The sequence below is a fragment of the Triticum urartu genome, chromosome 3A, assembly GCF_056163025.1.
Source record: "Triticum urartu cultivar PI428250 chromosome 3A, HENAU_Tu73, whole genome shotgun sequence".
Taxonomy (NCBI): domain Eukaryota; kingdom Viridiplantae; phylum Streptophyta; class Magnoliopsida; order Poales; family Poaceae; genus Triticum; species Triticum urartu.
In genome coordinates this window covers 551,194,865-551,200,157 of record NC_141875.1, presented here as the reverse complement: position 1 = coordinate 551,200,157, position 5,293 = coordinate 551,194,865, and positions in this window count along the sequence as shown.

The window sequence follows — 5,293 nt, the reverse complement described above, 5'->3', positions numbered from 1 at the left end:
CAAGAGCGAATGAAATGGCAAAAGAGATAGTCGACAAGTGTGAAGGGTGCCAGTTCTACTCCAACATGTCGCACAAGCCTGCATCAGCCCTGAAGACCATTCCACTCGTCTGGCCCTTCGCTATTTGGGGACTGGACATGGTTGGCCCATTGAGAACAGGCAGGAGCGGTTTCACACATGTGCTTGTGGCAGTCGACAAGTTTACCAAATGGATTGAAGCTAAGCCTATCAAGAATCTTGATGCTTGAACTGTTATCAGTTTCGTCAGAGAGTTAACATTCAGATATGGAGTCCCGCATAGCATCATCACCGACAATGGGTCAAACTTTGATTCACACAAGTTCAAAGCTTTTTGCGCCTCTCAAGGCACACGAGTCGACTACGCATCGGTCGCCCACCCCCAGTCGAATGGACAAGCAGAAAGGGCAAATGGTCTGATTCTCAAAGGACTAAAGCCTCGGCTGATGCGTGATCTCAAGCACGCAGCAGGCGCTTGGGTCGACGAGCTTCCGTCAGTTCTGTGGGGATTGAGGACCACCCCGAATCGGTCGACTGGAAGAACTCCGTTCTTTCTGGTTTACGGAGCGGAAGCAGTCCTGCCGAGTGATCTACTTCACAATGCACCCCGAGTCGAGCTTTATACCGAAGATGAAGCAGAACAAGCCGGGCAAGACGCAGTCGACCTCCTGGAAGAAGAAAGAGAAATGGCTATGATCCGATCGACCATTTATCAGCAAGACTTGCGTCGATTCCATGCCAGAAATGTGAAGAGTCGAGCCTTCCAAGAAGGAGATTTGGTCCTCCAAGTGGATCAACAGAAACCACACAAGCTCGCTCCTACTTGGGAAGGTCCCTTCATCGTCACCAGAGTCCTCCACAATGGAGCGTATCACCTTTACAATGTCGATCGCCAGATCGATGAGCCACGAGCTTGGAATGCAGAACTGCTCCGCCCCTTTTACACTTGAATTCTCACTCGGATGAGATGTAATAAGAAAAACTTCTGTAGTCTATTTATCAAAGACAAGAGTGTTACAAATTTTCCTATAATTGTTGTCGCTTTTGTTTGCGTGTGAAATCCCCCAGTGGGTGGCTTAGCTGCGAATTTGTTTCGCCTAAGTTTGTAAAAATAATCCTACCGAGTGGTGAGCCAGACTCCCACTCGGAGGCTTAGCTGCAGCCCAGTGCTCGCCTAAGTGTTTAAAAATCCTACCGAGTGGTGAGCCAGACTCCCACTCGGAGGCTTAGCTGCAGCCCAATGCTCGCCTAAGTGTTTAAAAATCCTACCGAGTGGTGAGCCAGACTCCCACTCGGAGGCTTAGCTGCAGCCCAGTGCTCGCCTAAGTGGTTAAAAATCCTACCGAGTGGTGAGCAGACCTCCCATTCGGGGGGCTTAGCTGCAGTCCAGTACTCGCCTAAGTTTGAAAAAATCCTACCGAGTAGAGAGCAGACCTCCCACTCGGGGGATTAGCTGCAGTCCAGTACTCGCCTAAGTTTGAAAAAATCCTACCGAGTGGAGAGCAGACCTCCCACTCGGGGGCTTAGCTGCAGCCCAGCGCTCGCCTAAGTTTGAAAAAATCCTACCGAGTGGAGAGCAGACCTCCTACTCGGGGGCTTAGCTGCAGTCCAGTACTCGCCTAAGTTTGAAAAAAAATCCTACCGAGTGGAGAGCAGACCTCCCACTCGGGGGCTTAGCTGCAGTCCAGTACTCGCCTAAGTTTGAAAAAATCCTACCGAGTGGAGAGCAGACCTCCCACTCGGGGGCTTAGCTGCAGTCCAGTACTCGCCTAAGTTTTTAAAATCCTACCGAGTGGAGAGCAGAGCTTCCACTCGGATGCTTAGCTGCAGCCCAGTGCTCGCCTAAGTACGGAACACATCCTAATCTGCAAGGACGACGAGGTGCAAATCGACTGCTACCTTCTCCTTCGGAGCTGCACCACAAATACAAAGTTATTTCGAGTGAAGAACAAGTTCCACTCGACAGATAATTCATGAAGATATTCAACGATAAATCAAGTTCAGATAAGATCCATAGGTCCTAGACCGCAGATCAAAGTACTCGTGCCTCCAGCTTGACAGAGTTTAACGGTTACAAAATCCACTCGGCATTCCGAGGCAAATTTAAAGTGAAGCATAAAAGTTTTTATTCCTCAGGCGGAGGACTGGAAGGGGCGACGAACTCGTCCAAGTCGATCCCGTCTGCAATGCGAGTGGCAGCAGCAATGAAAGTCTCCATGAAGTCTTGAAGTTGTGCTTCCTGGTATTGGCAACTTGGATGGCGGCCAACTTTTCTTCTCGTGCCTCCTTGAAGTGGACGCGGACCAGAGACAGAGCGACGTTAGCGCCACATCTAGCAGAAGATTTCTTCCATTCCGCCACTCGACCTGGGACTTCATTCAGTCGAGTCATCAGGGACTCGAGGTCATTCTGAAGCGTCGTCCTAGGCCAGAGCGACGTGTCGATCCACGACATCGCAACCTTCAACCGAGCAAGATAGTCAACAACGCCAGCAACACGAGATTCCAGTCGGAGCACGTTCATAGCAGCCTCGTCCTTCACTGGAGAATTGATGGGGTCCAAGTCTGTCTCCACTCGAATGGTCTCCTCTTTGAAGTTCTGGCAGAATTCTGTAAACACAATTCAAGGATAAGTCAGTGGCTCTACGCAGGTTTGGTAACTGCAAGTCAGTCGGGCCGGAGTAATTACCCTCGAGCATGATGAACAGCTTCTTGGCGAGTCCACCGAGATAAGCCTCCAGATCGTTCCTCTTCCCGGCCAGTTCACTTAAGCTTCGTTTTGTTCAGGGCCTCCTTCTGCGCTTCGGCAAGGTCTTGATCCTTCTTCTTCCGAGCCTCCTCCATTTTGTCTGCGAAACAGCAAGTGAGATCAACATCGAGGACGGCCAGAAAGAAAGGACAGTCGACAAAAGCTCGCCAGCCATACCTTTTGCTTCGTCCCTCGCCTTCTGCAAGTTCTCCTGAGCAAGCTTCAAGTCAAGGTTTAGCTGGATCTGTTTGTTCTCCAACTCAGTGTAGCGTGCCACAAGTTCGCAAGATTTCTGCAAAAAAAAATCAGTCGACAGACATCCAAGATAAGTTTCTTCCGAGTAACCAAGAGACAATGATGGCGTTTCTAAGACTACAGCCGAATCAAAAACATTCGACAGTAGTCTCGGGGACTACACCCAGTGGGTGCACTCAGCGTACCCCCACTGGTTCGACCAAAAAAAATCGACTGCCCGTAGTCGTCCGTGTACAGTTCCATTCGACATGGCCTGACCAGACCGAGTGAAGAAGTTCAACTAAAGCAACACAATATAAAGACTACAGTCGACTGCCAGCAGTCCACCGTAGTCTCGGGGACTACACCCAGTGGGTGCACTTAGCGTGCCCCCACTCGTCAAAAAGATTAATAGACACACCCAGTGGGTGTACAGATATAAAGATCTTCGGAAAAGAGATTCTTCAGATAGCATATCCTAACAGAACAAGCGGTGAATCGACTGACCAGGACGTTGCTCTGAAGAGCTGAACTCGCGTCATAAGCTGCTTGGCTGGCTTCCCGAACCACCTTCACTTGCTCCATCATGGTCCCCGCTTGGCGTATAGCCTCTTTAGCGGCACCCACTTGGTCCTCAGGGATGTGGTGTGTGGCAAAAAGCGAAGGCGGATTTGCAGTCGACGTCGAAGGCCGGACACTCATCAGAGGTTCAGCGAAGGTCACAAAAGCCCGAGTGGTATCACCACCCTCCCGGACCGCGGCCTCAGGCGCCGGAGTAGCCTGTGGGGTCTTGCCAGCCGGTGCCCTCCTGTTCCTTCGCGCCCTCAGCGGCACTTCGTCGTCATCATCAGGGAGGTCAATGACATGAGGAGGAGCTACAAGAAAAATCCAATCGACCGGAATTATAAGAAATCGTCAGTCGACTAAAAGCAGAGCATCAGTAATCGTACCGGGGTTGGAGGTAACAACGTATTCCATCTCTTGATCATCGTCCTTGGCGGAGATCTCCGAGGTGGCAGCACTGCAAATTTCGAAAGTCAGTCAGCTTATTCAATGAGTCGACCAAGAGTCCGTCACGTTCGACAAAGGAAAAGAAATTCTACTATTACCCAGAAATGGTGGGGACAGTCATCTTCATCTTGGGCAGAGCCTTGGGAGGCTTGGACGGCGTTGCGCGTGGGTGCTTGGGAGCTTTTTCTGTCGGCGCTGGAGATGAGGTCCGAGGGCGCTTCGACGACTGCCCAACGGGGACAGTCGCCTTACCACGTTCCCGTGCAGGGTCGTGTGTAAGCTTGGATCGCCGTTCTGAGCGGGGAGGTTCGACTTCTTCCTCCTCCTCTTCACTGGAGTAGTCGTCGTCATCCCCCTCTCCTTCGCCGTCAGATTCCCACTCTTCTCTCTCGTCTCCACTTTCGCCTCCGCTCGCCTCTCCTTCCTCGGCCTACTCCTGTGCTCCATTGGGTGTCGAGTAGATCTCAGTAGTGGCCTAGGGGGCAACAAACAAGACAAAAGTCAATCGACTGATCCAAAGAGAACAAATAAAGAAAGCAAGATCACAGTCGGAAACGCAAGGTCAGACCTTGTCCACTTCGTATGTTTGGTCGAGTGGAGGAATCCTCCTGGCTCCTCGGGGGTTGTCCTTGTTCCCTGTGATACTCGACAGCCTCCCTTCCAACATCTCGTCAGTGACCTCCTCTGGGTGAATCCGAGTGGTGTCTTCGAGACCCGCGTACAGCCACATCGGGTGGTCACGAGCCTGAAGCGGTTGGATGCGCCTCCGAAGGAATACTTCCAACAAGTCCATGCCAGTCACACCCTCGCGGACAAGCTGAACCACTCGACCGACCAGCACCTTGACTTGCGCCTTTTCCTCCAGCGTCACTTTCAGAGATGCAGGTTTTTGCGCTCGATTCAGAGAAAAAGGGGGAAGCCCAGTCGCCTGTCCTGGGGTCACCTGGTCTTTACAATAAAACCAAGTCGACTGCCACCCGCGGACTGACTCGGGAAAAGTGATAGACGGAAAGGAACTTTTTCCCCTCATCTGGATCGCCAGGCCCCCGCACAGCTGGATCACCTGCGTCCGTTCGCCACTCGACTTGGCCTTCTTGACCGACTGAGAGCGGCAAGTGAAGATGTGCTTGAAGAGTCCCTAGTGGGGGCGGCAACCCAAGAAGTTTTCACACAAGGAAACGAAAGCAGCAATATACACAATAGAATTGGGAGTAAAGTGATGGAGATGTGCTCCGAAGAAGATCAAGAAGCTCCGAAAAAAAGGATGAGGAGGCAGAGAGAA